The sequence below is a fragment of the Giraffa tippelskirchi genome, chromosome 11, assembly GCF_054371585.1.
Source record: "Giraffa tippelskirchi isolate mGirTip1 chromosome 11, T2T-mGirTip1v1.2.pri, whole genome shotgun sequence".
Lineage (NCBI taxonomy): Eukaryota > Metazoa > Chordata > Mammalia > Artiodactyla > Giraffidae > Giraffa > Giraffa tippelskirchi.
The window spans coordinates 96,038,134-96,064,496 of record NC_137285.1 but is presented as its reverse complement, the minus strand read 5'-3'; the positions used below and the strand labels follow the sequence as shown (position 1 = coordinate 96,064,496).

Below are 26,363 nucleotides of genomic sequence, written 5' to 3'. Positions count from 1 at the left end.
AGAATCCGTACAATCTCTTTACATGTAACATCATGGGAATTAATTTATAAAATATTTGTATAGAGTGTGGGGATAGATAGCAAAGATATTGAGTGTTTTATTTATTAGCATTACATATTTCTTGAAATAGATAGATCCATTATAGCACTTCATATTTCTTTAAACCTATATTTGATTTTGCCTTTCCAGTATAACATTACTATTTCTACTGTTGTCTTCTAATTAAGGTGTTATTTTAATAATTAGTAACTTATAGGTGATAAAGTTTTTGTCCAAAGTTTAGCAATAATGCACAGAGGATTTAATGGAATTCTTTCATTTAGCAGCTGTTGCACCTTAATTTTTTAACCTATTTATTATTAACGGAGGGTTATTGCTTTACAGTTTTGTATTGATTTATGCTGTATATCAGCATGAGTCAGTCATAGATGTAAGTGTGTCGCCTCTCTCGTGAACCACCCTCCCACCTCCCACCCCATCCTACCCCTCTAAGGTTATCACAGAGCACAAGATTTGAGCTCCCTATGTCATACAGTAAATTTCCACTGGCTATCTTAATTTTACACGTGGTATGTTATATGTTTCAATGCTCCTCTCTCAATTCACTCCACCCTCTCCTTTCCCCCATGTGTCCAAAGTCTGTTCTCAATGTCTGCATCACCACTGCTGCCCTGTGGATAGGTGCATCAGTACCACCTTTCTAGATTCCATGTATATATATATATGTATGCATTCCAATAATATATGATTCCAATAATATACAATATTTGTCTTTCTCTTTCTGAGTTATTTCACTCTGTATAATAGGCTCTAGGTTCATCCACCTCGTAAGAACTGAGTCAAATGCATTCCTTATTATGGCTAAGAAATATTCCATTGTGTATATGTACCACAAATTCTTTATCCATTCATCTGTCGACGGACATCTAGGTTGCTTCCACTCACTAGCTATTGTAAATAGTGCTGCGATGAACATGGGGTGCATGAGTCTTTTCAATTATGGTTTCCTAGTAGTGGGATTACTGGGTCATATGATAGTTTTATTCATAGATTGTTTTTTAAGGACTGTCCATACTGTTCTCTATAGTGGCTGTATCAATTTGCATTCCAACCAACAGTGCAAGAGGGTTGCCTGTTCTCCACACCCTCTCCAGCATTTATGTTTGTAGACTTTTTGATAATGGCCATTCTGACCAGTGTGAGATGGTACTTCATTGTGGTTTTGATTTGCATTTCTCTAATAGTGATGTTGAGAATCTTTTCATGTGTTTCTTAATCATCTTTATGTCTTCTTTGGAGAAATATCTGTTTAGGTCTTCTGCCCACTTTTTGATGATGTTGTTTGTTTTTCTGGTATTGAGCTGTGTGAACTGCTTATATATTTTTGAGATTAATCCTTTGTCAGTTGTTTTATTTGCTATTATTTTCTCCCATTCTGAGGGTTGTTATTTACTTTGCTTATAATTTCCTTCATTGTGCAAAAGCTTTTAAGTTTAATTAGATCCAGTTTATTTTTCTTTGTTTTTATTTCCATTATTCTAGGAAGTGGGCCATAGAGGATCTTGCTGTGATTTATGTCAAAGAGTGTTCGGCCTCAGTTTTCCTCTAAGAGATTTATAGTTTGTTGTCTTACATTTAGGTCTTTAATCCATTTTGAGATGATTTTTGTGTATGGTGTTAGGAAGCATTCTAATTTCATTCTTTTACACATAGATGCCCAATTTTCCCAGCACCACTTATTTGAAGAGACTGTCTTTTCTCCATTGTATATTTTTGCCACCTTTATCAAAGACAAGGTGTCCATTGGAGCATAGGTTTATCTCCCAACTTTCTATCTCATCCTGTTGGTCTATATTTCTGTTTTTGTACCAGTACCATACTGTCTTGATGACTATAGCTTTGTAATATAGTCTAAAGCCAGGAGGGTTGACTCCTCCAGTTCTATTCTTCTTTCTCTAGATTGCTTTGGATATGTGGGGTCTTTTGCATTTCCATACAGATTGTGAAATTATTTGTTCTAGTTCTGTGAAAAATACCATTGGTAGTTAGATAGGTATTGCATTTAATCTATAGATTGCTTTGGGTAGTACAGTCATTTTCACAATATTGATTCTTCCTGTCCAGGAACCTGGTATATCTGTCTATCTGTTTGTGTCATCTTTAATTTCTTTCATCAGTGTCTTATAGTTTTCTGCATACAGGTATTTTGTCTCTTTGGGTAAACTTATTCCTAAGTATTTTATTTTTGTTGTTGCAATGATGAATGGGATTCTTTCCTTAATTTATCTTTCTTATTTTTTGTTGGCAGTGTATAAGAGTGCAAGGGATTTCTGTATATTAATTTTATATCCTGCAATTTTACTGTATTCATTGATGAGCGCTAATAATTTTCTGGTGGCATCTTGAGTGTTTTCTGTGTAAAGAATGATGTCATCTGAAACAGGGAGAGTTTTACTTCTTTCCCAATCTGAATTCCTTTTATTTCATTTTCTTCTAGATTACTGTGGCTAGGACTTTGAAAATTACGTTGAATAATAGTGGTGAGAGTAAGACACCCTTGTCTTGTTTCTGATTTTAGAGGAAATGCTTTCAGTTTTTCACTATTGAGAATAATATTTGCTGTAGGTTTGTCATCTATGGCCTTTATCATGTTGAGGTGTGTTACTTCTATGCCTACTTTCTGAAAAGTTTTTGTCATAAATGAGTGTTGGAATTTTGTCAAATGTTTTCTCTGCGTTTATTGAGATGATCATATGATTTTTATCTTTAATTTGTTAATATGGTGTATCATAGTGATTGATCTGTGTGTATTAAAGAATGCTTGCATCCCTGGGATAAAACCTACTTGATGATGGTATATGATCTTTTTAATGTGTTGTTGGATTCTGTTTGCTAGAAGCTTGTTGAAGATTTTTTGCATCTGTGCTCATCAGTATTGACCTGTAATTTTCCTTTGTGTGACATATTTGTTTGGTTTTGGTATCAGAGTGATGGTGGCCACATAGAATGAGTTTGGGAACTTTCCTTTCACTGCAATTTTCTGAAAGAGTTTGAGTAGGATAGGTGTTAGCTCTTCTCTCAACTCTTGGTAGAATTTGCCTGTGAAGCCATCTGATCCTGGGCTTTTATTTGTTGGAAGCTTTTTTTATTACGATTTCAATTTTTGTATCTGTGATTGGTCTGTTCATATTTCCTATTTCTTCCTGTTTCAATTTTAGAAGGTTATGCTTTCTAAGAATTTGTCCATTTCTTCCAGGTGATCCATTTTATTAGCATATAGTTGCTCATAGTAGTCTTTATGATCCTTTGTATTTCTGTGTTGTCTGATGTAACTTTTCTTTTTTCATTTCTAATTTTATTGATTTGAGTCTTATGCCTTTTTTTCCTTGACGAATCTGGCTAACAGTTTGTCAGTTTTGTTCATCTTCTCAAAGAACCAACTTTTAGTTTTGCAGATCTTTGCTATTGTCTCCTTGATTTCTTTTTCATTTATTTTTGCTCTGATCTTTATGGTTTCCTTCCTTCTGCTAACTTTGGGGGTTTTATTCTTCTTTATCTAGTTGCTTTTGGTATAAGGTTAGATTGTTTATTCCATGTTTTTCTTGTTTCTTGAGGTAGACTTGTATTGCTATAAACTTCTCCCTTAGCACTGCATTTAATGCAGGTAATAGGTTTTGAGTTGTGCTTTCATTGTCATTTATTTCAAAGTATATTTTGATTTCTTTTTTGTATTCTTCAGTGATCTGTTGGTTATTCAGAATTGAATTGCTTAACCTCCATGTGTTTTTTCCCTGCTTTTTTTTTTCCTGTAGTTGATATCTAGTCTTATAGCGTTGTGGTCAGAAAAGATGCTTGAAATGATTTCAGGGTTTTTTTTTTTTTTTAATTTCATAAGGCTTTATTTATGAACTAAGATGTGATCTATCCTAGTGAAAGTTCCAGGTGCACTTGAGAAAAAAGTGAAATCTTTTGTTTTTGATGAAATACCCTGTAGATATCAGTTAGGTCCAACTGGTCCAGTGTGTCATTTAAAGCTTGTGTTTCCTTATTAATTTTCTGTCTGGAAGACCTGTCCACTGGTGTCAGTGGGGTGTTAAAGTCCTCCACTGTTATCATGTTATTGTCGATTTGCCCTTTCATAGTTGTTAGCATTTGCATTAGTATTGAGGTTTTCCTATGTTGGGAGCATATATATTTATAATTGTTATATCATCTTCTTGGATTGATCCCTTGATCATTATTTAGAGTCCTTCCTTGTCTTTTGTAACAGTCTTTATTTAATCCATTTTATCTTGAGCATTGCTGCTCCCACTTTTTTTTCATTTCCATTTGCATGGTGTATCTTTTTCTAATCCCTCCCTTTCAGTCTGTGTGTGTCCCTAGGTCTGAGGTGGGTCTCTCCTAGACAGAATATATAGGGATCTTGTTTTTGTATCCATTCAGCCAACCTGTGTCTTTTGGATGGAGCATTTAGTCCATTTACATTTAAGGTAATTATTGATACATATGATCCTATTGCCATTTACTTTATTGTTTCAGGTTTGTTTTTGTAGGCCTTTTCTTTCTGTTGTGTTCCCTGTCTAAAGAAGTTCCTTTAACCTTTGTTATAAAACTGGTTTGGTGGTGCTGAATTCTCTTAACTTTTGCTTGTCTGTAAAGCTTTTGATTTCTCCTTCAAATCTAAAGCAGATCCTTGCTGTATTCGAGTACTCTTGGCTGTAAGTTTTTTCCTTTCATCACTTGAAGTATATCCTGCCACTTCCTTCCAGCCTGCACAGTTTCTGCTGAAAGATCAGCTGTTGGCCTGATGGGAATCCCCTTGTATGTTATCTGTTGCTTTTCCCTTGCTGCTTGTAATATTTGTTCTTTGTGCTTAATTTTTGTTAGTTTGATTAATGTGTCTTAGTGTGTTTCTCCGTGGTTTATCCCAAATGGGACTCTTTGGTCTCCCTGGACTTGGTTGTCTATTAGCTTTCTCATTTTAGACAAATATTCTACTATAATCTCCTCAAATACTTTTTTATGCCCTTTCGTTTTGTCTTCTTCTTCTGGGGCCCCCTATGATTCAAATGTTGTTAGGTTTAATGTTGTCCCAGAGGTCCCAGAGACTGTCCTCATTTCTTTTTATTCTCTTTTCTTTATTCTGCTCTGCTTCCATTATTTCTACACTTATTGTTCTTCTGCCTCAGATAGTCTCCTGTTGGTTCCCTCTGCCCATTGATTCCGTCTAGTGTACTTTTTAATCGGTTGCTGTGTTGTTCATTGTTTATTGTCTATTCTTAATTCTTCCAGTCCCTTGTTAAACATTTGTTGTAACTTTTTGACTTGTGCTTCCAGTCTATTTATCTGTGCCTCCATTTTATTTCCAAGATTTTGGTTCATTTTTACTATAGTTACTCTTATTTCTTCATCAGGTAGAGTGCTTATTTCCTCTTCATTTGTTTGGTCTTGTGGGTTTTTACCATGCTTTTCATCCTCTGCATTTTTCTCTGTCTTTTCATTTTGTTTAATTTACTGTGTTTGAAATCTCCTTTCTGCAGCCTAGAGGGTCGTAGTTCCTCTTAATTCCAAAGTCTGTCCCCTGTGGGTGGGGTTGGGCCAGTGTCATGGTTGGGAGGACTTGTGCCTGTGGTCTGGTGGACGGAGCTGGATCTTGTCTCTGAAATGCAGTGCCATGTCCTGTAGTATGTTTTGTGGTATCTATGGGCTTCATATGGTTTTAGGAAACCTTTCTACTAATGGACAGTGTTGTGTTTCTGTCTTACTAATGTTTTGGCATGAGGCGTGCAGCACTGGAGCTTGCTGGCCTTTGGGTGGGATTTGCTGTTGGTGTTAGAAGGAGGCCTTTGGGAGAGCTTTTGTTGATTAATGTTCCATGGGATTGGAAATTCTGGTGGTCCAAAGTCCTGGACTCAGGTCTCCTACCTCAGGGCTAGGGAAGGCCCATGAAGAGTGAAAGGTCACCTCACTACTCGTCCAAGCCTAGGTTGGAGTGATTCTGGACTTCTAGGCCAAGTCTCGGTTAGACCCTGTCCTGCCTGCAGCACCAAAACTTCACAGGCCTCACAGCACAGAAGGCAAAACCCCAAGACTGATAGTGAGACTGATAGTCAATAGCACCCAAAGAAATTCACACACTTACAAAGGGAAAAGTAGAGAGAGAAAAGAAAAAAAAGAATAAAAACAAGAGTCAGAAGAGAAGAGAGCAATGAAGACTGTAAAAATAGGAAAAAAAATAAAATGAGTTTATTTAAAAATAAGATGTTTTAAAAGTGGAAAAAGTAGGTTATAAAAAATAAAGATCAAAGGAATAATAAAGAAATTATGTGAGAACAATATGAAAAAGAAAAGAAGGAAGAAAAAAGGGGGAAAATGAAAGAAAAATTAGAGAAAAACGTATGCAGAGTTGTAGTTCCACCTCCACCTCCCGGGAAGCTCTCTAGTATTGAGCTGTTCTCTGAACCTGCTGTGGGGACAGCTCAGACTCTAATCCGACCCTGCTCGTGTGTGTACTTGCCTCATCCCTTGTCCTCCGTTACCAGAGCAAAGGCTTTCTCTTTTGTGTGAACACTCATTGTCCTTTTATATATTCCATAGACACAGAGTCTACCTAGTTGGTTGTGTGGATTTATTCTGCAGCTTGTGCAGCTGGTGGAAAGGTTTTAGATCCTCTTCTTTAGCCTCTCTGCCTTGGAGCTCAGTTGTGGTTTTATCCTTACCCCTGCATGTGGTCATCCACAGGAGTTTGCTCCTGCAGCTGCCCAGGAAGACTCAGTTCTGCCCTAATGAGGATCAGGCATGGAGGTCGTGCAGCTGCTTGGATCACGGGGATCCTGGCAGCACCAGATACATGGGGGAGATATGGCACTGTCAGGAGTTTTTTAGCCTCTGGCAGCTCTCCCCTAGTGAGGACCAGGCATGGAGGTGGTGCAGCTGCTTGGATCACAGGGTACCTGGCAGTGCCAGATGTTCAGGGAAGCCAGCAGCCACAGGCACAGGAGATAAGGCACTTAGAGACTTTTTCTAGCCTCTGGCAGCTAGCGTTCAAAGGGCTTCCCTGGCTGGTCCTTTTCTGGTGCTTGGCACAGCAGGTGCTGAAAGACCCTACTGGCTGGGGTCCTTCTCTATTGCTCAGTGCAGCAGACACTCAAAGGGCCCTTCTGGCCAGGGTCTTTCTCTATTGCTCAGCACATCAGGTACTCAAAGGACCACTCTCTGTGGGGTTTTTCTCTGCCCAGTGTGGTGAGTGGGGAGAGAGAGAGAGGTTATAGTGATGGCCTTAGGCCCTGTGCATGACTCAGCAGTATCACCCTGCCTCCTTGGCTGTCCAGCTTTCCTTGAAATGCACTCCCTGCCACAGTCTTCTTCCTCATGTTCCTGCAAGCCATCTCCCTGCAGTCAGCAGCAGTCCTCACCCTGAGATTGCTCCCCAACCACTGTGCTCCAGCTCCCAGCCACCACACATACTAGAGGATCTGTGTCCCTGTCCACGCTACTTTGGGCTGTGGTACAGATAGTCTGTGTGGTTCTCACTCCCTTCAGACTGCCATAGATCAGCTGCTCCACCTCCAGCAGCATCAAATGCCTCCCCCTGTCCTGAATTGTTGCTCTGATGTTGGGATCTCTCCCCTGCTCTTCAGTTCCACTTTTCTTTTAAGTTACAGTCTGTTAGTGCTTTCAAGTTAGTATTCACCTATATTTATCCTTACCTCCAGCTTCCTGATGGCTCAGCAGGTAAAGAATCTGCCTGCAATGCAGGAGACTTAGGTTTGATCCCTGGGTTGGAAAGAACCCCTGGAAAAGGAAATAGCATAAAAAATTTTTTGCATGAAAATTTTTTTCATGCAGTATTCTTGCATGAAAATTTTTTCTTGCCTGAAAACTCCCATGGAGAGAGGACCCTTGTGGACTACAGTCCAAAGAGTTGCAAAGAGTTGGACACAACTGAGCAACTAAGCATGGAGAACGATTCTTACCTCCAAATCAATTCATTATGTGTGTACTGTTTGTAAGACTTTGTACTGGGTACTTCACATGTATTACCTTTTAAATCTCTGCTTACTACTGCTGATTGGAGAGAAAGGTAATGCCAAGGAAATGTTATGGTGCAGCAGAAAGTGCTTGGGCTTTGCTACATGCAAATGCTGACTTTCCATCCTGATTGTCTGTGTGACCTTAAATTACCTAATCTCTGAGTCTCAATGTCTTCCTCTGTAAAATATGAATCTAATGCTTAGACTATGAAATGATAAAATAAGGGAAATGTTTAGATTGACTTAGTTATTATTAGTTGCCTCTTCCTTTCTCTTAGATATATTTCATTTTCAAGCTTTAAACCTCTTGAAATATCCAATAAAGTCCAGTTTGTTAATCAGATTTTGTTGTTGTTGCTGTTCAGTTGCTAAGTCGTACCAACTCCTTATGATCCCGTGGAGTGGGATCTCAGGCTTCTTCATCCTCCACTGTCTCCCAGAGTTTGCTAAGTTTCCTGTCCGTTGAACCAGTGATGCTAACCAACTCGTCCTCTGCTGCCACCTTCTCCTTTTGCCTTCAATCTTTCCCAGCATCAGGGTCTTTTCCAATAAGTTGGCTCTTTGCATCAAGTGACCAAAGTATTGGAGCTTTAGCAACAGTCCTTCCAATGAATATTCAGAATTGATTTCCTTTAGGATTGACTGCTTTGATCTCCTTGCAGTCCAAGGGACTCATGAGAGTCTTCTCCATCACCACAGTTTGAAAGCACCAATTCTTCTGTGCTCAGCCTATGGTCCAACTCTCACATCCATACATGACTACTGGAAAAACCATAGCTTTGACTATGTGGACCTTTGTTGGCAAAGTGATGGCTCTGCTTTTGAGCACACTGTTTAGGTTTCTCGTAGCTTTTCTGCCAAGGAGCAGGCATCTTTTGTTTTCATGGCTGCAGTCACTGTCCACAGTGATTTTGGAGCCCAAGAAAATAAAATCTGTCACTGATTCCAATACTTTGGCCGCCTGATGCAAAGAACTGACTCATTGAAAAACATGCTGATGCTGGGAAAGATTGAAGACAGGAGGAGAAGGGAACGACAGAGGATGAGATGTCATCACTGACTCAATGGACATGAGTTTGAGCAAGTTCCAGGAGATGGTGATGGATAGGGAAGCCTGACGTGCTGCAGTCCATGGAGTCACGAAGAGTGGGACATGACTGAGTGACTGAACAACAACAAAAGATTGTAAGAGAAACTAAATGAGTATTATATATGTCAAGCTCTTAATGTAGTATCTAGCTCATACTCAGTGCTTTTATGTTTGAAGGCTATGTAGTAGTAAGTAATAGTGTTGGTGGTGGCAGCAGCAGTAATAACAGAAATAGAAGTACACATTATCCTGGTTCAGAGACTCTCTGAGGACAATAGTAGATGAAAATTTTTAAAGATGAAATGCAGTCTGGAAGCCAGCTAGACTATAATGTTAAATTCGTTTTAGCAAAAACAGTTGTATTTCTAGGTCTGGCCTGAAACAAGATCAGCTTAGACTATTTGAAATTCATTTCTGAAAATTCTTGAGATATCCCTAGATAGAAGTTCAAAGTATACCTGGAACGATTCTTGGAAATAAGGGCTTGCCATGTGATGGATTGACCTGGTTGCCACATGGAGGATTGACCTGGTTTGCTCAGCCACTTGAGATGAAGGGGCTCCAAGAGCTTCATATGTACCAGAGCTATGAATCAAGATTAAACAGATACACAGTTGGCTGGTTTGGAGTAAGGAGGAGAGGGTAAGAGACCCAAAGCAGAAGGCAGTGGAGACTAGGAAAGCAGCTCTCTGCTGACTCTCTCCTTCCTTTTGGTCAGTTCATTCCTGTTATGCATGGCTGTACACACACGTGTGCTCACATACATGCTAATATTGATTTACTCAGAAGTTCCCACATTGTGTTCTACAAATTCCTCATCATTTCATTTCATTTTTCTCTGTCATGTTGCCGTCTAACATCTAACTAGTCTAAAGTGGATGATAACTTACCGTACTTTCTAAAGCAAGGAGAACATTTATACTACCTGGAATAGTTGACCGAGGATTGTGGTCAAATCTCCTCTCATAAGAGAATGAAAAACTGCTTCTGCCTGTGATAAGGGTAAACTTGACAAATATGTTATTGAAATGAACTGAATGACTTCGTAAAGGCCTCTCTCACACTGAGACTCTAGGTTAATTATGGTAACTGTCTGTTGGAATTTAAAGGAAAAGTCCATTTAAAAGGAAAGTTACTAGACTTTCTTTGGGAAGAAATTCTATAAACCTTCTGTACCTAGATATAATTTCTTGATACAAGACTTTAAAATAAAATTTTGAAGAATTCTAAAATAAATTTTTAAAAGAATTTTAAAAATCTTTAAGACCTTTTCAAAATTTTAATAAATTGTACTGATATGCTATCTTACAAAAAAATCTGTATTCTTTTCTTTTTTTAGAAAAAAAAAACCAAAAAAACACTTTTCATCGTGCTGACTCGTATTACATGCCCTGTGCTTAGTTGCTCAGTCGTGCCCACCTCTTTGTGACCCCATGGACTATAGCCCACCAGGCTCCTCTCTCCATAGGGGTTCTCTAGGCAAGAATACTGGAATGGGTTGCTACCCTCCTCCAGAGGATCTTCACAACTCAGGCATAGAACCTAGGTTTCCTGCATTGCAGGCGGATTATTTACCCTCTGAGCCACCAGGGAAGCCCATGTTAATGCCAGTTGGCTCTAAATAAGACCCATTCCTGCTCTTTTGGATAATGTGTTGTAAGGTTTTAGAATGCATAGATTGTTCAAGGTATGTGATGAGAAGAACACAAAGTAGAAATTTAATACATGAAGATCACTATCACTAGCAGTCTACAAGGTGCCTACTTGCCTTGCAAGGAACATTTTCCAAAGTTGTAAAAATCAGATGTAAAGGAAAGAGAGAGCAGTTGCTTTGTAAAGTGGCAAAGTTGTTGGATTTTTGCCAAAATGAAATTCATTGCTTTGTTAAGCAAAAGACTTCCCAGATCCACATATCACTTTATTCTCTTGAAACTACTTTTCATATTCTTTAGAAATGATCAAATACATCTGTTCCTGATGGAGTATGCTATTTCCCTATGGTATGATTTTGGGAGGAAATCTATAGAATACGTAAATCTCTTCACATGCTGGTGAGCTTTGACAGGGTCAAATTAATTTATTTTTGCTCTTGCAGAACAGTATATCCATTTAACTTTTTCATTCCAACTATAAACTAATTTGCTAATTGCAGTTACAATTCAATTTTATATTTAATTTTGGCACCAGGAAAACACTGTCTAATTAGTGAATGTTTATTCACCTTTCCTCACCTCTCTCCATGGAGTTATCAGGCTATCCTAAGACATCCTTACTGTGTAGGGCTAAATACTGCCTTACCCTGTACAGCTTGAAAGATTTCTCAGAGGAGCTTTGGAATTTCATGATCGGTTTCCTTCAAACCCCTTTACAAAGCAGAAGAATAGTTGAGAACCTTCATACTATTATGGTTGAGAAAGTATGGACTGTGGAGCCATTCTTCCTGGGTTTGAATCTGGCCCTGCTTCTTGTCAGATGTGAGAACTTTGACAAGTTTCATAACCTCTTCAGGCCTCAGTTTTCTCATCCGTAGCATGGGGATAACCTCCTAGGGGATTAAAAGAGTTAAAAATGTATCTGGCACATTTTAAGTATTAGATATGTTTTCTGTTAAAATAATTAAAAATACATAAATCCTTGTGCTGCCATGTCACATAATGTCTAATTTTCTTAGTGTTCCAGGTGTAGATTTTTCTTCAACCTGTCTGCATTTTGAGTGTAGGGACCGTGTTTTCTGCACTTAAAATCTACATGTTTAGTGCTAGGTATAGAAAAGATATTCTATAAATATTAGCTGAGCTAAATGAGTGATTCCTTTCTTCCCCTAGCTAAGTAGGGGAATCCAATCAACCCTCAGTTGGAGTAGAAAGAGGGTCTGAGAGTCCACTGCTGCCTGAGAACATGACGCAGTCATTGTCGAAAAGCCCCACAAAGAATTTCCAATTGTGAAATGACCAGCAGTTTAATGTTTGTTGATTTACTGCTCACATGTTTAATGTATCAGCTGTGTTATGAGTCAGTGTGTTGATTTCTGATGCATAGTTTCTGGAGTAATGAGCAGATGGGAATGGGTTCTAGTTTCTGCTCTATCATTGACGACCCTGATAGAGTCACCTAGCTTTTTTTCAACCAGAACTCTTTCCTTACCTGTCAGGCGTGGAGCAGGGGGAAAGTGAATTTGACTAAATCTTTTATATACTTCCTTCACCAGCCCCCAGCTGTACAATTTTGTGTTTCTTTATGCTAACCATAACTCAGTCACAAGGAGAATGGAAAATGGTACGAACGCTTCTTACAAATCCTTTTTATCTCAGCTCTTAAAACATCTCCAAGCATGTGTATGTCACACTACTGAGAAATGAGTATCCTCCTTATCCACTTTCAGTGCAGAGGTCAAGCATTCGCTCATGTGGGATCTTTGGTCTGTTTATTGTCGTAATGTCATTTTGGTAGCCAGTCTCCACAATAGTCCCAATGATTTCTACCTCCTGAAATTCATACATATGTCTAATTCCCCCCACACATTGTATCAGAATTGATCTCTATCACCAATTGGATATTGTTAAAGTGATGATAGATCACTTCTTAGATTAGCTTATTAGATACCAAAGTTCTGTCTCAGTTGCTGTCATACTTCCTCTGTCTCTGTAATCATTTGCTCTGGGGGAAGCAGTCTCCTAAGCAGCCCTGCAAAGAGGCCTACAATGGAAGGAACTGAAGCCTCCAGCCCACAGCTGCGTGAGTGACCTTGGAAGTGGATTTTCAAACCCCAGTCGAGTCTTTTAGAGGTTGCAGCCCTAGCTTGACTGCAACTTCACAAGAAGCCTGAGCCAGACTCACCCAGCTAAGTTACTTCTTGGTTCCTGACACTTAGAAACTGTGTGAGGTAATAAATGTTTGTTGTTTTAAGTGACTATGGTTTGTAGTAATTTGTTATGTAGCAATTGATAACCAATACAGTTATCTTCAAGTCATGAAAGTAGCTTTCTAGAGTGTTTCTTATATATATTTCCCTTTTATATATTCTTACAGCTAGAAGTGGAAGGATGGAAACAGATCCGGTTCCCATTTATAAATGAAAACTCTCATTCCCCAAATCATGTATTTGTTAGAAAAGGAGCCAGATGACATTCTTTCTTTAAATGGCTTTATTGAGGTACAGTTCATACCATTTAGTTCACCCATTTAAAATGTACAATTCAATGGCTTTTCGTATATTCTCAGAGTTGTACAGCAACTCTGTTTAGTATTTTAGGCTGTGAATATACTAAACAGACAAAAATCTTGAAGCATTTTCATCCCGCCTAAAAGAAACCCCATAGCCATTAGTTTATTCTTTGTTCTCTCCCCTGTCCCTGCTTCTCTTGTCTCTATCTGTAAGCAGCCACTCATTTCCTTTCTGTTTCTATACCTTTGCCTCTGCTGGACATTTCATGTAACTGGATCAGGTACTATGTGGTCTTTGGAACAGGCTTCTTTCAGTTAGCATGACATTTTCAGAGTTCATCCATATTGTAGCTTGCATCAGTACTTCATTACTTTTCTTTGTTGATAATATTTCATTATATAGATAGATATACTAGTTTTGTTTATTTGGTCATGAGTTAATGGACATTTGAGTTATCTTCACCTGTTGCTGCTGCTGCTGCTGCTGCTGCTAAGTCGCGTCAGTCGTGTCCGACTCTGTGCGACCCCATAGATGGCAGCCCACCAGGCTCCTCCATCCCTGGGATTCTCCAGGCAAGAATACTGGAGTGGGTTGCCATTTCCTCCTCCAGTGCACAAAAGTGAAAAGTGAAAGTGAAGTCACTCAGTCGTGTCCGACTCTTCGAGACCTCATGGGCTGTAGCCTACCAGGCTTCTCCATCCATGGGGTTTCCCAGGCACGAGTACTGGAGTGGGGTGCCATTGCCTTCTCCGATCCTGTTAGCCATTATGCATAATGCTGCTGTGAACACTCATGTACAGATTTTATGTGGACATATGTTTCATTTCTCTTGCATATATCCAGGAGTGGAGTTGTTGCATCATGTGACACTCTATGTTTAGCTTTGGAGGAACCAAATATTTTCCAAGGAAGCTGCACATTCTACATCCCTACCAGTAATACATGATGATTCTGACTACTCCACATCTTTACCAATCCTTGTCATTTTCCATCTTTTCAGCTATAGTCATCTTGGTGAGAGTGAAGAGGTATCACTTGTGGTTTTCATTTACATTTCCCTTATGATGATGAGCATCTTTCATATGTCTATTTGCCATTTGTATATCTCCTCAGGGGCAAATTTTCTATTTAAAACTTAGAACACTTTGAGTTGAGTTACTTATCTCTTTATTAATGAGTTGAAAGAGCTCTTTATATATTGCCAAACAATATTCTTGGTATTCCATGTGCACAGTGCACAGTACAGCACTACTTTGAAGCTTCCAAGGCTCCCAAAGCACGTAAGCATGAAACATCTTGATAATGAAGATCAACCAGGCTTCAGTTGTCTGATTCACTTTGTAGTATTTATATAACTTTGGTTTGGTCTTTTTTTTCCATTGAGATTAATCCTTCAGTTTTGGGGAAAAAATAATTTCTACAAAATGAATCCAAAATGATCATGTGGACAGTTTCTGTGATGCACACTCTATAAATTATCTCTAAGTTAGAAGCTTTAATAATCCTTCTTTGATAATATGATTTTCTGGAATACCTTTTTATTTTCTAAAACCACACTTTTTATAATTATAAAAGTTATTATAGGTACATGTTAGAAAACTTGGAAAATGCAGGGGGGTACAAATAAAGTTTTGGTCTGTATTGATGGCTATCAACCTTGACACCTTTTTCTCTCATTTGTTTCAAAATTGTATGTATTTTATGACTGAATCATCAACATGACCATGTTTAATGCTGTATATGGTAGAAACATTCCATATGTACTGTATTTGTGATATATATATATATAAATTGAAAATAAAATTCTGTAGATTTGCTTAAACTTCTAACGTGTACTTCATGTCTTTCCTTACAAAAATGTTTTTCATTCAAATACTGACTACAGTGAAGCATACACTGATTAAATAAGGCCTGCTTTTCCATACTCACCTTCAGGGAGCTCACAGCTTTATAGAGGAGAAAAATATGTGACAAATGAATTAATATTATGTTATATTATTAAAGTAAAAATAGGAGAACAAAACAACTGTCTTAAGGCATGAGCGAATGCTTCAAAGAAGTGATACAGTATATGCTACGTTTTAGTGGATGAGTAAGACTTCTCTAGCATAGGGAATAGGTGACATAATGTACTAGAAATGAGAATCTAGCATAGGAAATGGGTGACATAATGTCCTAGGCGTGAACTCTTAAGTTATAGTTCCAAGTTTGTATAAAGGAGTAGAGATGAGGCTAGTACAGTTAAGTAAGGACCAGACAGAGGGCAACCTTTGTCAGGCTAAAGACTTTAGATGTCTGGGTAGTAAGGATTAAAACTCAACATTCAGAAATCAAAGATCATGGCATCCAGTTCCATCACTTCATGGCAAATAGATGGGGAAACAATGGAAACAGTGGTAGACTTTATTTTCTTGGGCTCCAAAATCACTGTAGATGGTGATTGCAGCCATGAAATTAAAAGACGCTTGCACCTTGGGAAGAAAAGCTATGACCAACCTAGATAGCATATTTAAAAGCAGAGACATTACTTTGCCAACAAAGGTCCATCTAATCAAAGCTATGATTTTTCCAGTAGTCGTGTATGGATGTGAGAGTTGGACTATATAAAGAAAGCTGAGCACCAAAGAGTTGATGCTTTTGAACTGTGGTGTCAGAGAAGATTCTTGAGAGTCTCTTGAACTGCAAGGAGATCCAACCAGTCAATCCTAAAGGAAATCAGTCCTGAATACTCATTGGAAGGACTGATGCTGAAGTTGAAGCTCGAATACTTTGGCCACCTGATGTGAAGAGCTGGCTCATTGGAAAAGACCCTGAAGCTGGGAAAGATTGAAGGCGGGAGGAGAAGGGGACGACAGAAGATGAGATGGTTGGGTGGCATCACTGACTCGATGGACATAGTTTGAGCAAGCTCCAGAAGTTGGTGATGGACAGGGAAGCCTGGTGTGCTGCATTCCATCGGGTCGCAAAGAGTCAGATATGACTGAGCAACTGAACTGAATGCTGAAGGAAATAATCTAAAAAAGAAAAAAAAAAGTCAAAGTTTGTGATGTGATTTAACTTGTTTTTGAAAGAAAGCTCTATTAAAGAATTGATTGGAAGAGAGACATGTCTTGGCAAGGCAGGTAAAACATTTAAGAGACAGTTGAAAGTAAATCAGGTAAATGATAATGAAGAATTTATACAGTAAAGGGGAAATTTTTAGAGACATTTAAGAGTAAGAATAAGATTTGGGTGTAAGGAAATGAATCAAGAATGAACTTTCTAGCTTTTGAATACTGGATAGATGGTGATGACATTAAAAGATTGGCTAGTTGAGAAGATGAGATTTCAAACATGGTAAATTTTAAGGTGTATGACAAAGTTTAGTATTAGCAATATTAATAAAAGCTATAATTTAAACCAACTGCTTACCATATACCAGGTTCTTAGTTAAGTATTTTGTGTATATATTTTTGGGTAATTTTTTCCCTTTTACAAATAAAGATATTTAATCTTAGAATTTTAAAATAGCTTACCTTAGATCTCACAACTGCTAAGTAATGGAGGTTAAATTTAAGTCTACTTCCTCTGACTTTAAAATTCATGACCTTACCCAACATAGTATACTGCCTCAATAAAATAAATTCAATTTTGAGAATTTTATATATCATAAGATATATAAAGAACATTTCTAGAAGCTAAGTTTATAAGCTTCACTGTAACTATTATAATCTCATTGCAATTATTAGATTCCGTCTGTTGTGGCACCAGTGGGCAGATCAGAGATAATCTTTTTAACTGAAACTGATAGAATGGTTCTGAAATTATTCTGCCTCTTACCAAATGTTGAATTTTATCCAAAATGACAAAATTCCTTTTTATTGCTTTTATTCCAAAGTAATAAAATTGCATTGCTTAATGTTATTCTTTTTTTTTTGTACTTAATGTTGGATATTTTCTAGTGTAAATCAGGAAGTTGAAATGCTACATGGTTTAATGTGTATTACTTGTTTTTGTTTTCATTTTGAGTCTAATTTTTTTTTAATTAGTTTATTTTCTATTTTTTAACTTTACAATATTGTATTTGTTTTGCCATACATTGACATGAATCCACCATGGGTGTACATGTTTTCCCCTTCCAGAACCACCCTCTTCCACCTCCCTCCCCATCCCATCCCTCTGGGTCATCCCGGTGCACCAGCCCTGAGCACCCTGTATCATGCATTGAACCTGGACTGGTGATTTGTTTCACATATGATAATTTACATGCTTCCATGCCATTCTCCCATATCATCCCACCCTCGCCCTCTCCCATAGAGTCCATCATACTGTTCTCTTTATCCGTGTCTCTTTTGATGTCTCTCATACAGAGTTATCTTTACCGATTGACTAAATACTATATATATGTGTTAGTATACTGTATTGGTGTTTTTCTTTCTGGCTTACTTCACTCTGTATAATAGGCTCCAGTTTCATCCACCTCACCTGTATCAAAGAATATGGTTGTATGGTATCCAATTTTAAGTTTTCCTTGTGACCTGACACATAGATTTCTAGGAGTGTTAGATGAATGTTGAAAAGTATGCTACCAGTTATGTAAATCATCAGTCCCTTCCTAATGTTTTGTCCTTGTCTTCTGTCACTTGCTAAAAGAGCTGTGAAATGTTTTCTACTTCAGTTGTGAACTAACAGATTTCTTCTTGTTATTCTATTAATTTCTTGCTTTGTATGTTTGGAGCCTGTATTGTGAGATCCTTAAAGCTCAGGATAGTTAGTATCTTTTTGGTATATTGTACATTTTATCAAATGGAGATACATGTTTTGTTCTATTTTTCTTTTATATCTGTACCCTTTCACTAAGTGAAATGATTTTGAGATTCATTTTTGTTACATTTATCAGCAGTTTGTCCCATTTTCTTGTCAAGTAGCATTCCATTGTATGGATATACCATGGTTAGTGTATTTATTCATGTGTTAATAGACATTCGAGTTGTTTGTAGTTTGGAGCCGTTATGGAGAAAGCTCCTATGAACATTTGTGTGTGTAGATCTTTATGTGGCCATATGTTTTTACTCTGTTGGGTAAATACCTAAGAAATGATTACTGAATCATACAATGTGTGACTTTAAAATAAATTGCCAGATGGGTTTCTATAGTGGTTGTACCATTTTATATAGCTGTCAGTAATGTATGGGAGTTTGAGTTGCTCCACATCTTTGCCAAAGTTTATTAAATGACAGTTAAAACTATCTTTAGTCTTTCTAGTGGGTGTGTTTTTGGTATGTCATTGTGGTTGTCATTTGCATTTCCTGAAGATTAATATTGTGTGTCATTCCATGGAATTATTGTACATTCACATGTTTTTCTTTGTAAACTGATCTGTTTAAATCATTTGCTCATTTCTTTATTTATAAACCTAGGAAGTTGAAAGAATTCTTTATACATTCTGGTTAAGTGTTTTGTCAGATATATGTAGTGAAAATATTTCCTCTGAATCTGGCTTTTCTTTTTCTTAACAATACTTTTTGAGGAACAAGAAGCTTTTTGTTATGATGAAGTCTAATTTTATCAACTTTTTCTTCTATAGTTTATACATTGTGTGTCTTGTCTAAGAAATGTTTGAATACTTGGAAGTCTCAAAGATAGTATCCTATGTTTTCTTCCATGAGACCTGTGATCAAGTTTGATTTAATTTCTGTATATTGTATAAAGTAAGGGTAGAGGTTTATTATTTTTCCTAATGGATATCCAGTTGTTGAAGTATCATGATTGAAGAGTTTCTTTTGACAATTGGATTGAGAAAAAGGACATATGTTTTCATTCTGGAACCTTTGTCAAAAATCAATTACCCATATATGTCTAGGTGTACTTCTAGACTCAATTTTGTTCCATTGATCTATATTTATGTCCTTACTAGTATTATAGTATCTTGATTCCTGAGCTTTCTAACACATCTTTTATGTTTTATTATTGATATTTTAACTTTTTATTATATGTTCCATTTGGTCACTGATAATAATATATAGAAATAGAGTTGATTTTGTAATTGACCTTTGATCCTTTAATACTACTAAATTTACTTATTAGGTCTATTAGCTTTTAAAAAAAATTCTATTAACTTTAATGTAGATTTCTCAGGATATTCTGCGAAGACATTTTTACTTCTTCTATTACAGTCTTTTCAATTTAAAAAAAATACTTCCTTTTCTTGCCCCAGTGTACTGGCTAAAACCTCTGGTATATTGCTGGACAGAAGTAGTAAGAACGGACATTCTTTTTTTGTTGTAGTTCCTCTGCTTAGCAAGGAAAATACTAAGTCTTTCATCATTAAGTATGATATTAGCTAGCTACAGGGTCTTTTTGTAGATGTCCTTTATTAAATGGAGGAAGATCCCTTTAATTCCTAATTTTTGAGTGTATTTCATGAGTGAGTGTTGAATTTTGTCAAATGCTTTTCTTGCTACTTTGAAATGAACATATGTTATGATTTTCTTTTAGTCTTAATATGGTGAGCTACATTGATTTTTTTAATAAACTTTTAGTTTTATAATGCATTTAGATTTACTGAAAAGTTATAAAAACATTATAGGATTTCTGCATATCCCCCAACCAGTATAACCTATTGTTAACATTTTGCAGTACTATAGTGCATTTGCCACAACTAATGAGCTGCAATTCGTACCTCTATTAATTATTAACTAACAGCCACACTTAATCACATTTACTTAGTTAGTTTTACCTAATGTCCTTTTCCTCCTCCACAATTTCATCCCAGATACTGTATTAGATTTAGTTATTATATCTTCCTTAGGCCCCTCTGGACTGTGACACTTTCTCACACTGTTTTGGTTTTGATGACAATTTTGAGGAGTATTGGTAGACAGTTTTGAGATATTTGGTAGAATGTTCTTCAGTTTGGGTTTGTCTGATTTTTTTTATGATTAGAAAGATCATGGGTTTATAAAGTATTTTCAGTTTGTGTACATGAGGGATAGGGTCTGCACTTTTCCTGTACTATCTCTGTCTGGTTTTAGCATCAAGATGATGATGATCTCATAAACTGAATTGAGAAATATTACCTCCTTCTTTGAAAGAACATGTAAAAGAATGTCATTGTTTCTTTCTAGAATGCTTGGAGTAGAATTTACCAGTAAAGTTAGTCTAATATTTGTTTTCTTTCCAAGTTTTAAATTATGATTTTAATTTTTAAATAGATATAGAACTGTTTGGGTATTTTATTTCTTCTTGAGTCAGTTTTGATCATTTGTTTTGTTCAAGGAATATGTCCATTTCTTCCCAGTTGTCAACATCACAACAAAGTTATATATAATATTCTTCCATGTTTTTAATGTCTCTGAGTACTGTAATGATATTCTTTCTTTCATTCTTGGTATTTGTAATTTCTCGTCTTTTTTTCTCCTAGATTAACTAGAAACACATCAATTTTATTTATCTTTTCAAAAATGCAGCTTTTCGTTTATTGTTTTTCTGTATTGTATGTCCATTTTTATTTCACTAACTTTGTTCTTGTTTTTAAAGGTTTATTGGAGTTTAGGTATGTATAATCATGTGCCTATATTTACAGTGCAGTTTGATGAATTTTGACATAGCAAGTACCCATTAACCCATCACTGCAATCAAGATAGTGGACATTTCCATAGCCTCTAAAAGTTTCCTTGTGTGCCTTTGTAATTAATTTCTTTACTGCTACCCTACCAACCTATCCTCAGGCAATCAGTGATCTACTTGGTGTCACTATTAGCTTAGTTTGTATTTCTGAGAATTTTATTAAATGCTATATTGTTTTTTATTTGCTGACTAGTATTGCACTATGTGGGCATACCACAATTTGTATATCCCTTTTACATGCTGGTAGGGTTTTCTCCAGTTTTGTAATGAAATACCAACATGCTTTATACATGCATGTTACAAGTATTTATGTATACTCCTATTTCATTTTTTTCAATTTCTTGGTAAGTACCAAGAAGTAGAATAACTTGGTTGAAGTATATTAAGGAACCACTGAATTATTTTCCAAAGTGGTTGTACCGTTTTATATTCCCACTAGGTTATGAATGTTATCGTTGTTCTACATCTTCACCAATATTTAGTATGGTCATTTTTAAAATTTACATCTGCTTTTGTATATGTGTCATATCTCTTTGTAGTTTTAATTTGTATTTCCCTTATCACAATAATCAGGGAAGCACAGAGTTCTTGGGCTTATTTGGCATCCATGTGTGATCTTTGGTAAAGTGTCAGTTCAGATGTCTTGTTTGTTTTGTATTGGGTTGCTTATCCTCACTGTTGTGTTTAAAGTATTCTTAATAAATTCAACATCTGTGCTGCTCAGTATGGTAGTCAGTAACCACTGGGAATTTAAGTTTAAATTAATTAAAATTAAATACTTAATTTATTTTTATTTATTTATATTAAACTAATTAAAATAAATAATAAAATTAAAATCAACTTGATGCCCTAGTCAAACTAGCCACATTTCAAGGACTCATTTAATAGTATATGAATAGTTGCTACCTAGTGGACAATGCAGATGTAAAATTGTTTCATATTGTCAGAAAATTCTCTTTGCAGTGTAGTTATATATATGAGTTCTTTATTGAGCATGTTTTGTGAATATCTTCTCCTAAATATGTAGCGTGGCTTTTCACTATAATAACAGTGTCTTTCAAAGAGCAAATTTTAAATTTTGATTAAGTCTATCATTTTTTTCCGTTTATACATTTGTGCGTTTTGTGTTTTATTAAAATATTTTCTTTTTAGATCAAAGGTCAAGAAATTATCCTATGTATTACTTTAGAATTTTTGTAGTTCCAGATTTTACATTTAAGGCTGTGATCCATTTGGAGTTAATTTTTGTATATCATATGAGATCAGGGTTGATATTCATTTTTATTGCATATGGCCATCCAGTTGTTTTAGCACCATTTTGAAAAGATTATCCTTTCCCCATTTATTGTCTTTGCAACAATATCAAATAATCATTGGAGAAGGAAATGGCAACCCACTCCAGTATTCTTGCCTAGGGAATCCTGTGGACAGAGGAGGCTGGTGGGCTGCCATCTATGGGGTTGCATAGAGTTGGCCACAACTGAAGCAACTTAGCAGCAGCAGCAGCAAATAATCATTTGGTTATGTAAATATGTGTCTACTTCTGGATTCTATTCTGTTCTTCATGATAGTATAACACTGTCCTGATTATTGTAGCTTTAAATATGTTTTTAAGTCAAGCTTGGCAAATCCTTCAATTTTTTCCTTGGTTTTCAAAATTATTTTGGCATTAGATCTTATAAGCTTCCATATGAATTTTTGAATCAGTTTAACAATTTCTACCAGAACACTGCTGGAAATTTCCTGATAATTGCATTCCATTGATATCAGTGGGTATAAGATAGACACTTTAGAAATATTGAGTCTTCCCATCCATGAGCATGGTGTCTCTTCATATATTTCAATCTGTATTTATTTCCCTCAACAATATTTTACAATTTTCAGTGTCTTGCACATGTTTTGTCGTTTATGCCAGGGTATTTTATATTGATTGATGGTGTGGTGTGTGGCACAGTTTTTGAATTTCAACTTCTGATTTTCTCTATATCGCTAATATATAGAAAAAATCATGTGTATGTATGTATTGGGTTGGCCAAAAAGTTCATTCAGGTTTTTTGGTATACTCTTATGGGAAAACCTGAACTTTCTGGCCAATCCAGTATATATATATATTTAGTGAAAGAGATTATATCTAGCAACTGTATTAAATTGGCTGTTAGTGCTAGTAGTATTTTTGGGTAGCTTCATTAGGATTTCCTGCATAAATAATCATAACATCTTTCACTCAGTGTCCTTTATATTAATGAGATTTTTCTAGTTTGGCTGTTGGGAACATGAACTGTTTGCTCCCCTATGACATCAAAGTATTGCTCTATCTGATTTTTCCTGGTGACTCTTTCCCCAGCTGGGTAATTTCCTCACACATATCCATCAGTCACTCTCAGATGAAACCCTTTGCAGATCTCTGAGCTCTTTTCTTCACTGGTACTACTGAGTGACTTCACTTTCACTTTTCCCTTTCATGCACTGGAGAAGGAAATGGCAACCCACTCCAGTATTCTTGCCTGGAGAATCCCAGGGACGGTGGAGCCTGGTGGGCTGCCGTCTATGGGGTCGCACAGAGTCGGACACGACTGAAGTGACTTAGCATGCATGCATACTCTGAACTCTAACCACTCTGGCCTCTGAATTCTCAACTCTTTCTCCTCACGCTGGGCTCTGTTTGGCTTCCTTTTTGCATTGTAGAGTGGAATCTCTCAGCTGCACTCTGGGACAATCTCAGGGCTCACCTCATTTGTTTACCTTATCTTAGGGAATCACTGTTTTGTGTTCCTGTTTTCCAGTGTCTGAAATAATTGATTCCTTTTTTTCTTTATCTTTTCTCTTCTCTGCTCTTGTCTTCCCTTCTCTTTTCTTCTGTATTTTTAATTTAAATTATGATTGAGATCAAAGATCTCTGTTTTAATGACTTTTGCTTTTATCTTTATTATTTTCTTTCATTTATTTTGGATTTTACTCGTTCTTTTCCTAACTTCTTAAAATGGGAGCTCAAATAATTAATTTTAAGTGTTTCATCTTTTCTAAAATGAGAAATTCTTTTTAAGCACTGGATTAGCTGCATTCCTCAAATTTGGATATGTTGTATTTTCATTCTCATTTAGTTCAAGATGGTTTTTCTAATTTCCCTGTGATTTCTTCTTATATTCATGGTTATTTTTTGTGTTAATTTCCAAATATTCTGGGGCTTTCCCGATGTCTTTTTGTATTGATCCTAATTTAATTCTGTTGTAATTAGAAAATATACTTTTAATGATTTCTGCAAATTATCTATTAGAATTTTAAATGGTATTACATAGGGTCTATAGGTCAATCAGGATGGAATTTATATCTTAACAATATTGTGTCTTACAACACATGAACAAGATATATTAATCCATTTATTTATATCTTCTATAAATCTATCAGCAGTGTTTTTTAGTTTTCAGTGTGCTAATATTTTACATATTTTGCCTTCAGTTCAGTTCAGTTCAGTTGCTCAGTCATGTCTGACTCTTTGCAACCCCATGGATGTAGCACGTCAGGCTTCCCTGTCCATCACCAATGCTCGGAGCTTGCTCAAACTCATGTCCGTCGAGGAGGTGATGCCATACAACCATCTCATCCTCTGTCATCCCCTTCTCCTTCTGCCTTCAACCTTTCCCAGCATCAGGGTCTTTTCAAATAAGTCAGCCCTTCGCATCAGGTGGCCAAAGTGATGGAGCTTCAGCTTCAGCATCAGTCCTTCCAATGAATATTCAGGACTGATTTCCTTTAGGAGTGACTGATTTGATCTCCTTGCAGGCCAAGGGACTCTCAAGAGTCTTCTCCAATACCATAGTTCAAAGGCATCAATTCTTCGGTACTCAGCTTTCTTTATGGTGCAACTCTCACATCCATACATGACTACTGGAAAAACCATAGCTTTGACTAGACAGACCTTTGTTGGCAAAGTAATATCTCTGCTTTTTAATACACTGGCTAGGCTTGTCATAGCTTTTCTTCCAAGGAGCAAGTGTCTTTTAATTTTGTGGCTGTAGTCACCATCTGCAGTGATTTTGGAGCCCAAGAAAATAAAGCCTGTCACTGTTTCCATTGTTTCCCCATCTGTTTGCCAGGAAGTGATGGGACCGGATACCATGATCTTAGTGTTTTGAATGTTGAGTTTTTAGCCAGCTTTTTCACTCCCCTCTTTCACTTTCATCAAGAGACTATTTAGTTGCCCTTCGCTGTCTGCCATAAGGGTGGTGTCATCTGCATATCTGAGGTTATTGATATATTCCTGGCAACCTTAATTCCAGCTTGTGCTTCATCTAGTCCAGCATTTCACATGATATACTCTGCATATAAGTTAAGTAAGCAGGGTGACAATATACAGCCTTGACAATACAGTATTTTGTCATGTTTGCCCTTAAATATTTTGTATTTTAATGCTATTTGTAAACAGTATTTTTAATTTCTTTTGTCAAGTGTTTGTTGCCTGTGTGTAGAAATACAACTGATTTTTGTATATTGTACATTGTCTACTCTGCAGCCTTGCTAAACTCCTTATCAGTTTTAGTAGACTTTTATTGATTCTTTTGAACTTTCCACATAGACTATCATGTTGTCTGTGTACAAGATAGTTGTACTTCTTCCTTCCAGTCTAGATGTCTTTTATTTCTTTTTCTGGCATGATTTTTCTAGCCAAAGCTTGCAGTACAGCGTTGAAGAGAAGTAGTGATGGTGGACATCTTTGTCTTATTTCTGATAATAGGATGAGAAAGGAAATTATCCTCTTTTCCAAGATTGCTGATTTTTTATTGTCAGTGTCGAATTTTGTCAAATGCCTTTTCACCATCTATTGTGATGATCATATGATTTATTGGTTTTAGTTTCTTAATATGTGAAGTTGTATTGATTGATTTCAAAATGTTAAAGCAACTCTGCATTCTCAGGATAAACCCCGCTTTGTCATGATGTAGTAGCCTTTGTATGTATTGTTGAATTCAAATTTGCTGAAGAGTATTTTTAGAAGTTTTATGTCTGTGTTCATGATAGATACTGGTCTGTAGTTTCCTTTAATTGTAATGTCTTTTTTATTTTTTATTTTTTTTGATGGGAAAGCAAAATCTTTTATTTATTTTATTTTTATTTTTTTAAATTAGTTTATTTTCTATTTTTTAACTTTACAATATTGTATTTGTTTTGCCATACATTGACATGAATCCACCATGGGTGTACATGTTTTCCCCTTCCAGAACCACCCCCTACCACCTCCCTCCCCATCCCATCCCTCTGGGTCATCCCGGTGCACTGGCCCTGAGCACCCTGTATCATGCATTGAACCTGGACTGGTGATTCGTTTCACATATGATAGTTTACATGCTTCCATGCCATTCTCCCATATCATCCCACCCTCGCCCTCTCCCATAGAGTCCATCATACTGTTCTATTTATCTGTGTCTCTTTTGATGTCTCACATACAGGATTATCTTTACCGATTGACTAA

The 26,363-nt window shown here is 36.6% G+C and overlaps 1 protein-coding gene across 22 annotated transcripts in view; it reads left to right on the top strand.

The window, feature by feature from the left end:
- Positions 1-26,363, top strand: part of ARHGAP20 (Rho GTPase activating protein 20) — a 189,752-nt gene that overhangs the window by 29,460 nt on the left and 133,929 nt on the right. The window lies entirely within an intron of this gene.